This window comes from Rhamphochromis longiceps, linkage group LG10, assembly GCF_057381845.1.
Source record: "Rhamphochromis longiceps isolate RC_006_pf linkage group LG10, R_longiceps_female_GT1.1, whole genome shotgun sequence".
Classification (NCBI taxonomy): Eukaryota; Metazoa; Chordata; class Actinopteri; order Cichliformes; family Cichlidae; genus Rhamphochromis; species Rhamphochromis longiceps.
This window is the reverse complement of record NC_140566.1, coordinates 330788-343394: the sequence shown is the minus strand read 5'-3', so window position 1 is coordinate 343394 and position 12607 is coordinate 330788.

Below are 12607 nucleotides of genomic sequence, written 5' to 3'. Positions count from 1 at the left end.
TTAATAGTAGGATGTATGTATGTATGTATGTATGTATGTATGTTTGTTTGTTTGTTTGTTTGTTTTTTGTCCCACCAGGACATGCACACCTCACAAGTTCCCGGCTCTCTCGACTCGGTTGAAGACGGCTTTCTAGAAGAAGGCGAGGGCAGTGAGGCACAGTCCCCCGTCCCTCGACGCCCCTCGCGATGCCCCTCCTTCTTGGACTAACCCTCTTCAGAGGAGCCGTGAGAGCCAGGAACTTGTGAGTTTTGTATGTCCAGTCAGGCATCATTCATACCTGGTCTGTAGGAAGTTCCTGTCAGAAGGAGGTGGCACCGCGAGGGTGTCGAGGGGCGGAAGGCGGTGCCTTAGTGCCTCCCTCCTTCTGACATTGTAAAGGGACCCTAACTTTATTACTTTTTTAATAGTAGGATGTATGTTTGTTTGTTTGTTTGTTTGTTTGTTTGTTTGTTTGTTTGTTTGTTTGTTTGTTTGTTTTTTGTCCCACCAGGACATGCACACCTCACAAGTTCCCGGCTCTCTCGACTCGGTTGAAGACGGCTTTCTAGAAGAAGGCGAGGGCAGTGAGGCACAGTCCCCCGTCCCTCGACGCCCCTCGCGATGCCCCTCCTTCTTGGACTAACCCTCTTCAGAGGAGCCGTGAGAGCCAGGAACTTGTGAGTTTTGTATGTCCAGTCAGGCATCATTCATACCTGGTCTGTAGGAAGTTCCTGTCAGAAGGAGGTGGCACCGCGAGGGCGTCGAGGGGCGGAAGGCGGTGCCTTAGTGCCTCCCTCCTTCTGACATTGTAAAGGGACCCTAACTTTATTACTTTTTTAATAGTAGGATGTATGTATGTATGTATGTATGTTTGTTTGTTTGTTTGTTTGTTTGTTTGTTTGTTTGTTTGTTTGTTTTTTGTCCCACCAGGACATGCACACCTCACAAGTTCCCGGCTCTCTCGACTCGGTTGAAGACGGCTTTCTAGAAGAAGGCGAGGGCAGTGAGGCACAGTCCCCCGTCCCTCGACGCCCCTCGCGATGCCCCTCCTTCTTGGACTAACCCTCTTCAGAGGAGCCGTGAGAGCCAGGAACTTGTGAGTTTTGTATGTCCAGTCAGGCATCATTCATACCTGGTCTGTAGGAAGTTCCTGTCAGAAGGAGGTGGCACCGCGAGGGCGTCGAGGGGCGGAAGGCGGTGCCTTAGTGCCTCCCTCCTTCTGACATTGTAAAGGGACCCTAACTTTATTACTTTTTTAATAGTAGGATGTATGTATGTATGTATGTATGTTTGTTTGTTTGTTTGTTTGTTTGTTTGTTTGTTTGTTTGTTTGTTTGTTTGTTTTTTGTCCCACCAGGACATGCACACCTCACAAGTTCCCGGCTCTCTCGACTCGGTTGAAGACGGCTTTCTAGAAGAAGGCGAGGGCAGTGAGGCACAGTCCCCCGTCCCTCGACGCCCCTCGCGATGCCCCTCCTTCTTGGACTAACCCTCTTCAGAGGAGCCGTGAGAGCCAGGAACTTGTGAGTTTTGTATGTCCAGTCAGGCATCATTCATACCTGGTCTGTAGGAAGTTCCTGTCAGAAGGAGGTGGCACCGCGAGGGCGTCGAGGGGCGGAAGGCGGTGCCTTAGTGCCTCCCTCCTTCTGACATTGTAAAGGGACCCTAACTTTATTACTTTTTTAATAGTAGGATGTATGTATGTATGTATGTATGTTTGTTTGTTTGTTTGTTTGTTTGTTTGTTTGTTTGTTTGTTTGTTTGTTTGTTTTTTGTCCCACCAGGACATGCACACCTCACAAGTTCCCGGCTCTCTCGACTCGGTTGAAGACGGCTTTCTAGAAGAAGGCGAGGGCAGTGAGGCACAGTCCCCCGTCCCTCGACGCCCCTCGCGATGCCCCTCCTTCTTGGACTAACCCTCTTCAGAGGAGCCGTGAGAGCCAGGAACTTGTGAGTTTTGTATGTCCAGTCAGGCATCATTCATACCTGGTCTGTAGGAAGTTCCTGTCAGAAGGAGGTGGCACCGCGAGGGCGTCGAGGGGCGGAAGGCGGTGCCTTAGTGCCTCCCTCCTTCTGACATTGTAAAGAGACCCTAACTTTATTACTTTTTTAATAGAAGGATGTATGTTTGTTTGTTTGTTTGTTTGTTTGTTTGTTTGTTTGTTTGTTTGTTTGTTTGTTTTTTGTCCCACCAGGACATGCACACCTCACAAGTTCCCGGCTCTCTCGACTCGGTTGAAGACGGCTTTCTAGAAGAAGGCGAGGGCAGTGAGGCACAGTCCCCCGTCCCTCGACGCCCCTCGCGATGCCCCTCCTTCTTGGACTAACCCTCTTCAGAGGAGCCGTGAGAGCCAGGAACTTGTGAGTTTTGTATGTCCAGTCAGGCATCATTCATACCTGGTCTGTAGGAAGTTCCTGTCAGAAGGAGGTGGCACCGCGAGGGCGTCGAGGGGCGGAAGGCGGTGCCTTAGTGCCTCCCTCCTTCTGACATTGTAAAGGGACCCTAACTTTATTACTTTTTTAATAGTAGGATGTATGTATGTATGTATGTATGTATGTATGTTTGTTTGTTTGTTTGTTTGTTTTTTGTCCCACCAGGACATGCACACCTCACAAGTTCCCGGCTCTCTCGACTCGGTTGAAGACGGCTTTCTAGAAGAAGGCGAGGGCAGTGAGGCACAGTCCCCCGTCCCTCGACGCCCCTCGCGATGCCCCTCCTTCTTGGACTAACCCTCTTCAGAGGAGCCGTGAGAGCCAGGAACTTGTGAGTTTTGTATGTCCAGTCAGGCATCATTCATACCTGGTCTGTAGGAAGTTCCTGTCAGAAGGAGGTGGCACCGCGAGGGTGTCGAGGGGCGGAAGGCGGTGCCTTAGTGCCTCCCTCCTTCTGACATTGTAAAGGGACCCTAACTTTATTACTTTTTTAATAGTAGGATGTATGTTTGTTTGTTTGTTTGTTTGTTTGTTTGTTTGTTTGTTTGTTTGTTTGTTTGTTTTTTGTCCCACCAGGACATGCACACCTCACAAGTTCCCGGCTCTCTCGACTCGGTTGAAGACGGCTTTCTAGAAGAAGGCGAGGGCAGTGAGGCACAGTCCCCCGTCCCTCGACGCCCCTCGCGATGCCCCTCCTTCTTGGACTAACCCTCTTCAGAGGAGCCGTGAGAGCCAGGAACTTGTGAGTTTTGTATGTCCAGTCAGGCATCATTCATACCTGGTCTGTAGGAAGTTCCTGTCAGAAGGAGGTGGCACCGCGAGGGTGTCGAGGGGCGGAAGGCGGTGCCTTAGTGCCTCCCTCCTTCTGACATTGTAAAGGGACCCTAACTTTATTAATTTTTTAATAGTAGGATGTATGTATGTATGTATGTATGTTTGTTTGTTTGTTTGTTTGTTTGTTTGTTTGTTTGTTTGTTTGTTTGTTTGTTTGTTTTTTGTCCCACCAGGACATGCACACCTCACAAGTTCCCGGCTCTCTCGACTCGGTTGAAGACGGCTTTCTAGAAGAAGGCGAGGGCAGTGAGGCACAGTCCCCCGTCCCTCGACGCCCCTCGCGATGCCCCTCCTTCTTGGACTAACCCTCTTCAGAGGAGCCGTGAGAGCCAGGAACTTGTGAGTTTTGTATGTCCAGTCAGGCATCATTCATACCTGGTCTGTAGGAAGTTCCTGTCAGAAGGAGGTGGCACCGCGAGGGCGTCGAGGGGCGGAAGGCGGTGCCTTAGTGCCTCCCTCCTTCTGACATTGTAAAGGGACCCTAACTTTATTACTTTTTTAATAGTAGGATGTATGTATGTATGTATGTATGTTTGTTTGTTTGTTTGTTTGTTTGTTTGTTTGTTTGTTTGTTTGTTTGTTTGTTTTTTGTCCCACCAGGACATGCACACCTCACAAGTTCCCGGCTCTCTCGACTCGGTTGAAGACGGCTTTCTAGAAGAAGGCGAGGGCAGTGAGGCACAGTCCCCCGTCCCTCGACGCCCCTCGCGATGCCCCTCCTTCTTGGACTAACCCTCTTCAGAGGAGCCGTGAGAGCCAGGAACTTGTGAGTTTTGTATGTCCAGTCAGGCATCATTCATACCTGGTCTGTAGGAAGTTCCTGTCAGAAGGAGGTGGCACCGCGAGGGCGTCGAGGGGCGGAAGGCGGTGCCTTAGTGCCTCCCTCCTTCTGACATTGTAAAGGGACCCTAACTTTATTACTTTTTTAATAGTAGGATGTATGTATGTATGTATGTATGTATGTATGTTTGTTTGTTTGTTTGTTTGTTTGTTTGTTTGTTTTTTGTCCCACCAGGACATGCACACCTCACAAGTTCCCGGCTCTCTCGACTCGGTTGAAGACGGCTTTCTAGAAGAAGGCGAGGGCAGTGAGGCACAGTCCCCCGTCCCTCGACGCCCCTCGCGATGCCCCTCCTTCTTGGACTAACCCTCTTCAGAGGAGCCGTGAGAGCCAGGAACTTGTGAGTTTTGTATGTCCAGTCAGGCATCATTCATACCTGGTCTGTAGGAAGTTCCTGTCAGAAGGAGGTGGCACCGCGAGGGCGTCGAGGGGCGGAAGGCGGTGCCTTAGTGCCTCCCTCCTTCTGACATTGTAAAGGGACCCTAACTTTATTACTTTTTTAATAGTAGGATGTATGTATGTATGTATGTTTGTTTGTTTGTTTGTTTGTTTGTTTGTTTGTTTGTTTTTTGTCCCACCAGGACATGCACACCTCACAAGTTCCCGGCTCTCTCGACTCGGTTGAAGACGGCTTTCTAGAAGAAGGCGAGGGCAGTGAGGCACAGTCCCCCGTCCCTCGACGCCCCTCGCGATGCCCCTCCTTCTTGGACTAACCCTCTTCAGAGGAGCCGTGAGAGCCAGGAACTTGTGAGTTTTGTATGTCCAGTCAGGCATCATTCATACCTGGTCTGTAGGAAGTTCCTGTCAGAAGGAGGTGGCACCGCGAGGGCGTCGAGGGGCGGAAGGCGGTGCCTTAGTGCCTCCCTCCTTCTGACATTGTAAAGAGACCCTAACTTTATTACTTTTTTAATAGTAGGATGTATGTATGTATGTTTGTTTGTTTGTTTGTTTTTTGTCCCACCAGGACATGCACACCTCACAAGTTCCCGGCTCTCTCGACTCGGTTGAAGACGGCTTTCTAGAAGAAGGCGAGGGCAGTGAGGCACAGTCCCCCGTCCCTCGACGCCCCTCGCGATGCCCCTCCTTCTTGGACTAACCCTCTTCAGAGGAGCCGTGAGAGCCAGGAACTTGTGAGTTTTGTATGTCCAGTCAGGCATCATTCATACCTGGTCTGTAGGAAGTTCCTGTCAGAAGGAGGTGGCACCGCGAGGGCGTCGAGGGGCGGAAGGCGGTGCCTTAGTGCCTCCCTCCTTCTGACATTGTAAAGGGACCCTAACTTTATTACTTTTTTAATAGTAGGATGTATGTATGTATGTATGTATGTTTGTTTGTTTGTTTGTTTGTTTGTTTGTTTGTTTGTTTTTTGTCCCACCAGGACATGCACACCTCACAAGTTCCCGGCTCTCTCGACTCGGTTGAAGACGGCTTTCTAGAAGAAGGCGAGGGCAGTGAGGCACAGTCCCCCGTCCCTCGACGCCCCTCGCGATGCCCCTCCTTCTTGGACTAACCCTCTTCAGAGGAGCCGTGAGAGCCAGGAACTTGTGAGTTTTGTATGTCCAGTCAGGCATCATTCATACCTGGTCTGTAGGAAGTTCCTGTCAGAAGGAGGTGGCACCGCGAGGGCGTCGAGGGGCGGAAGGCGGTGCCTTAGTGCCTCCCTCCTTCTGACATTGTAAAGGGACCCTAACTTTATTACTTTTTTAATAGTAGGATGTATGTATGTATGTATGTATGTATGTTTGTTTGTTTGTTTGTTTGTTTGTTTTTTGTCCCACCAGGACATGCACACCTCACAAGTTCCCGGCTCTCTCGACTCGGTTGAAGACGGCTTTCTAGAAGAAGGCGAGGGCAGTGAGGCACAGTCCCCCGTCCCTCGACGCCCCTCGCGATGCCCCTCCTTCTTGGACTAACCCTCTTCAGAGGAGCCGTGAGAGCCAGGAACTTGTGAGTTTTGTATGTCCAGTCAGGCATCATTCATACCTGGTCTGTAGGAAGTTCCTGTCAGAAGGAGGTGGCACCGCGAGGGTGTCGAGGGGCGGAAGGCGGTGCCTTAGTGCCTCCCTCCTTCTGACATTGTAAAGGGACCCTAACTTTATTACTTTTTTAATAGTAGGATGTATGTATGTATGTATGTATGTATGTTTGTTTGTTTGTTTGTTTGTTTGTTTGTTTGTTTGTTTTTTGTCCCACCAGGACATGCACACCTCACAAGTTCCCGGCTCTCTCGACTCGGTTGAAGACGGCTTTCTAGAAGAAGGCGAGGGCAGTGAGGCACAGTCCCCCGTCCCTCGACGCCCCTCGCGATGCCCCTCCTTCTTGGACTAACCCTCTTCAGAGGAGCCGTGAGAGCCAGGAACTTGTGAGTTTTGTATGTCCAGTCAGGCATCATTCATACCTGGTCTGTAGGAAGTTCCTGTCAGAAGGAGGTGGCACCGCGAGGGCGTCGAGGGGCGGAAGGCGGTGCCTTAGTGCCTCCCTCCTTCTGACATTGTAAAGGGACCCTAACTTTATTACTTTTTTAATAGTAGGATGTATGTATGTATGTATGTATGTATGTTTGTTTGTTTGTTTGTTTGTTTGTTTGTTTGTTTGTTTGTTTTTTGTCCCACCAGGACATGCACACCTCACAAGTTCCCGGCTCTCTCGACTCGGTTGAAGACGGCTTTCTAGAAGAAGGCGAGGGCAGTGAGGCACAGTCCCCCGTCCCTCGACGCCCCTCGCGATGCCCCTCCTTCTTGGACTAACCCTCTTCAGAGGAGCCGTGAGAGCCAGGAACTTGTGAGTTTTGTATGTCCAGTCAGGCATCATTCATACCTGGTCTGTAGGAAGTTCCTGTCAGAAGGAGGTGGCACCGCGAGGGCGTCGAGGGGCGGAAGGCGGTGCCTTAGTGCCTCCCTCCTTCTGACATTGTAAAGGGACCCTAACTTTATTACTTTTTTAATAGTAGGATGTATGTATGTATGTATGTATGTATGTTTGTTTGTTTGTTTGTTTGTTTGTTTGTTTGTTTGTTTTTTGTCCCACCAGGACATGCACACCTCACAAGTTCCCGGCTCTCTCGACTCGGTTAAAGACGGCTTTCTAGAAGAAGGCGAGGGCAGTGAGGCACAGTCCCCCGTCCCTCGACGCCCCTCGCGATGCCCCTCCTTCTTGGACTAACCCTCTTCAGAGGAGCCGTGAGAGCCAGGAACTTGTGAGTTTTGTATGTCCAGTCAGGCATCATTCATACCTGGTCTGTAGGAAGTTCCTGTCAGAAGGAGGTGGCACCGCGAGGGCGTCGAGGGGCGGAAGGCGGTGCCTTAGTGCCTCCCTCCTTCTGACATTGTAAAGGGACCCTAACTTTATTACTTTTTTAATAGTAGGATGTATGTATGTATGTTTGTTTGTTTGTTTGTTTGTTTGTTTGTTTGTTTGTTTTTTGTCCCACCAGGACATGCACACCTCACAAGTTCCCGGCTCTCTCGACTCGGTTGAAGACGGCTTTCTAGAAGAAGGCGAGGGCAGTGAGGCACAGTCCCCCGTCCCTCGACGCCCCTCGCGATGCCCCTCCTTCTTGGACTAACCCTCTTCAGAGGAGCCGTGAGAGCCAGGAACTTGTGAGTTTTGTATGTCCAGTCAGGCATCATTCATACCTGGTCTGTAGGAAGTTCCTGTCAGAAGGAGGTGGCACCGCGAGGGCGTCGAGGGGCGGAAGGCGGTGCCTTAGTGCCTCCCTCCTTCTGACATTGTAAAGGGACCCTAACTTTATTACTTTTTTAATAGTAGGATGTATGTATGTATGTATGTATGTATGTATGTATGTTTGTTTGTTTGTTTGTTTGTTTGTTTGTTTGTTTGTTTGTTTTTTGTCCCACCAGGACATGCACACCTCACAAGTTCCCAGCTCTCTCGACTCGGTTGAAGACGGCTTTCTAGAAGAAGGCGAGGGCAGTGAGGCACAGTCCCCCGTCCCTCGACGCCCCTCGCGATGCCCCTCCTTCTTGGACTAACCCTCTTCAGAGGAGCCGTGAGAGCCAGGAACTTGTGAGTTTTGTATGTCCAGTCAGGCATCATTCATACCTGGTCTGTAGGAAGTTCCTGTCAGAAGGAGGTGGCACCGCGAGGGCGTCGAGGGGCGGAAGGCGGTGCCTTAGTGCCTCCCTCCTTCTGACATTGTAAAGGGACCCTAACTTTATTACTTTTTTAATAGTAGGATGTATGTATGTATGTTTGTTTGTTTGTTTGTTTGTTTGTTTGTTTGTTTGTTTGTTTGTTTTTTGTCCCACCAGGACATGCACACCTCACAAGTTCCCGGCTCTCTCGACTCGGTTGAAGACGGCTTTCTAGAAGAAGGCGAGGGCAGTGAGGCACAGTCCCCCGTCCCTCGACGCCCCTCGCGATGCCCCTCCTTCTTGGACTAACCCTCTTCAGAGGAGCCGTGAGAGCCAGGAACTTGTGAGTTTTGTATGTCCAGTCAGGCATCATTCATACCTGGTCTGTAGGAAGTTCCTGTCAGAAGGAGGTGGCACCGCGAGGGCGTCGAGGGGCGGAAGGCGGTGCCTTAGTGCCTCCCTCCTTCTGACATTGTAAAGGGACCCTAACTTTATTACTTTTTTAATAGTAGGATGTATGTATGTATGTATGTATGTTTGTTTGTTTGTTTGTTTGTTTGTTTGTTTGTTTGTTTTTTGTCCCACCAGGACATGCACACCTCACAAGTTCCCGGCTCTCTCGACTCGGTTGAAGACGGCTTTCTAGAAGAAGGCGAGGGCAGTGAGGCACAGTCCCCCGTCCCTCGACGCCCCTCGCGATGCCCCTCCTTCTTGGACTAACCCTCTTCAGAGGAGCCGTGAGAGCCAGGAACTTGTGAGTTTTGTATGTCCAGTCAGGCATCATTCATACCTGGTCTGTAGGAAGTTCCTGTCAGAAGGAGGTGGCACCGCGAGGGCGTCGAGGGGCGGAAGGCGGTGCCTTAGTGCCTCCCTCCTTCTGACATTGTAAAGGGACCCTAACTTTATTACTTTTTTAATAGTAGGATGTATGTATGTATGTATGTTTGTTTGTTTGTTTGTTTGTTTGTTTTTTGTCCCACCAGGACATGCACACCTCACAAGTTCCCGGCTCTCTCGACTCGGTTGAAGACGGCTTTCTAGAAGAAGGCGAGGGCAGTGAGGCACAGTCCCCCGTCCCTCGACGCCCCTCGCGATGCCCCTCCTTCTTGGACTAACCCTCTTCAGAGGAGCCGTGAGAGCCAGGAACTTGTGAGTTTTGTATGTCCAGTCAGGCATCATTCATACCTGGTCTGTAGGAAGTTCCTGTCAGAAGGAGGTGGCACCGCGAGGGCGTCGAGGGGCGGAAGGCGGTGCCTTAGTGCCTCCCTCCTTCTGACATTGTAAAGGGACCCTAACTTTATTACTTTTTTAATAGTAGGATGTATGTATGTATGTATGTATGTTTGTTTGTTTGTTTGTTTGTTTGTTTGTTTGTTTGTTTGTTTTTTGTCCCACCAGGACATGCACACCTCACAAGTTCCCGGCTCTCTCGACTCGGTTGAAGACGGCTTTCTAGAAGAAGGCGAGGGCAGTGAGGCACAGTCCCCCGTCCCTCGACGCCCCTCGCGATGCCCCTCCTTCTTGGACTAACCCTCTTCAGAGGAGCCGTGAGAGCCAGGAACTTGTGAGTTTTGTATGTCCAGTCAGGCATCATTCATACCTGGTCTGTAGGAAGTTCCTGTCAGAAGGAGGTGGCACCGCGAGGGCGTCGAGGGGCGGAAGGCGGTGCCTTAGTGCCTCCCTCCTTCTGACATTGTAAAGGGACCCTAACTTTATTACTTTTTTAATAGTAGGATGTATGTATGTATGTATGTATGTATGTATGTTTGTTTGTTTGTTTGTTTGTTTGTTTGTTTTTTGTCCCACCAGGACATGCACACCTCACAAGTTCCCGGCTCTCTCGACTCGGTTGAAGACGGCTTTCTAGAAGAAGGCGAGGGCAGTGAGGCACAGTCCCCCGTCCCTCGACGCCCCTCGCGATGCCCCTCCTTCTTGGACTAACCCTCTTCAGAGGAGCCGTGAGAGCCAGGAACTTGTGAGTTTTGTATGTCCAGTCAGGCATCATTCATACCTGGTCTGTAGGAAGTTCCTGTCAGAAGGAGGTGGCACCGCGAGGGCGTCGAGGGGCGGAAGGCGGTGCCTTAGTGCCTCCCTCCTTCTGACATTGTAAAGGGACCCTAACTTTATTACTTTTTTAATAGTAGGATGTATGTATGTATGTATGTATGTATGTTTGTTTGTTTGTTTGTTTGTTTGTTTGTTTGTTTGTTTGTTTTTTTTCCCACCAGGACATGCACACCTCACAAGTTCCCGGCTCTCTCGACTCGGTTGAAGACGGCTTTCTAGAAGAAGGCGAGGGCAGTGAGGCACAGTCCCCCGTCCCTCGACGCCCCTCGCGATGCCCCTCCTTCTTGGACTAACCCTCTTCAGAGGAGCCGTGAGAGCCAGGAACTTGTGAGTTTTGTATGTCCAGTCAGGCATCATTCATACCTGGTCTGTAGGAAGTTCCTGTCAGAAGGAGGTGGCACCGCGAGGGCGTCGAGGGGCGGAAGGCGGTGCCTTAGTGCCTCCCTCCTTCTGACATTGTAAAGGGACCCTAACTTTATTACTTTTTTAATAGTAGGATGTATGTATGTATGTATGTATGTTTGTTTGTTTGTTTGTTTGTTTGTTTGTTTTTTGTCCCACCAGGACATGCACACCTCACAAGTTCCCGGCTCTCTCGACTCGGTTGAAGACGGCTTTCTAGAAGAAGGCGAGGGCAGTGAGGCACAGTCCCCCGTCCCTCGACGCCCCTCGCGATGCCCCTCCTTCTTGGACTAACCCTCTTCAGAGGAGCCGTGAGAGCCAGGAACTTGTGAGTTTTGTATGTCCAGTCAGGCATCATTCATACCTGGTCTGTAGGAAGTTCCTGTCAGAAGGAGGTGGCACCGCGAGGGCGTCGAGGGGCGGAAGGCGGTGCCTTAGTGCCTCCCTCCTTCTGACATTGTAAAGGGACCCTAACTTTATTACTTTTTTAATAGTAGGATGTATGTATGTATGTATGTATGTATGTTTGTTTGTTTGTTTGTTTGTTTGTTTATTTGTTTTTTGTCCCACCAGGACATGCACACCTCACAAGTTCCCGGCTCTCTCGACTCGGTTGAAGACGGCTTTCTAGAAGAAGGCGAGGGCAGTGAGGCACAGTCCCCCGTCCCTCGACGCCCCTCGCGATGCCCCTCCTTCTTGGACTAACCCTCTTCAGAGGAGCCGTGAGAGCCAGGAACTTGTGAGTTTTGTATGTCCAGTCAGGCATCATTCATACCTGGTCTGTAGGAAGTTCCTGTCAGAAGGAGGTGGCACCGCGAGGGCGTCGAGGGGCGGAAGGCGGTGCCTTAGTGCCTCCCTCCTTCTGACATTGTAAAGGGACCCTAACTTTATTACTTTTTTAATAGTAGGATGTATGTATGTATGTATGTATGTTTGTTTGTTTGTTTGTTTGTTTGTTTTTTGTCCCACCAGGACATGCACACCTCACAAGTTCCCGGCTCTCTCGACTCGGTTGAAGACGGCTTTCTAGAAGAAGGCGAGGGCAGTGAGGCACAGTCCCCCGTCCCTCGACGCCCCTCGCGATGCCCCTCCTTCTTGGACTAACCCTCTTCAGAGGAGCCGTGAGAGCCAGGAACTTGTGAGTTTTGTATGTCCAGTCAGGCATCATTCATACCTGGTCTGTAGGAAGTTCCTGTCAGAAGGAGGTGGCACCGCGAGGGCGTCGAGGGGCGGAAGGCGGTGCCTTAGTGCCTCCCTCCTTCTGACATTGTAAAGGGACCCTAACTTTATTACTTTTTTAATAGTAGGATGTATGTATGTATGTATGTTTGTTTGTTTGTTTGTTTGTTTGTTTGTTTGTTTGTTTGTTTGTTTGTTTGTTTTTTGTCCCACCAGGACATGCACACCTCACAAGTTCCCGGCTCTCTCGACTCGGTTGAAGACGGCTTTCTAGAAGAAGGCGAGGGCAGTGAGGCACAGTCCCCCGTCCCTCGACGCCCCTCGCGATGCCCCTCCTTCTTGGACTAACCCTCTTCAGAGGAGCCGTGAGAGCCAGGAACTTGTGAGTTTTGTATGTCCAGTCAGGCATCATTCATACCTGGTCTGTAGGAAGTTCCTGTCAGAAGGAGGTGGCACCGCGAGGGCGTCAAGGGGCGGAAGGCGGTGCCTTAGTGCCTCCCTCCTTCTGACATTGTAAAGGGACCCTAACTTTATTACTTTTTTAATAGTAGGATGTATGTATGTATGTATGTATGTTTGTTTGTTTGTTTGTTTGTTTGTTTGTTTGTTTGTTTTTTGTCCCACCAGGACATGCACACCTCACAAGTTCCCGGCTCTCTCGACTCGGTTGAAGACGGCTTTCTAGAAGAAGGCGAGGGCAGTGAGGCACAGTCCCCCGTCCCTCGACGCCCCTCGCGATGCCCCTCCTTCTTGGACTAACCCTCTTCAGAGGAGCCGT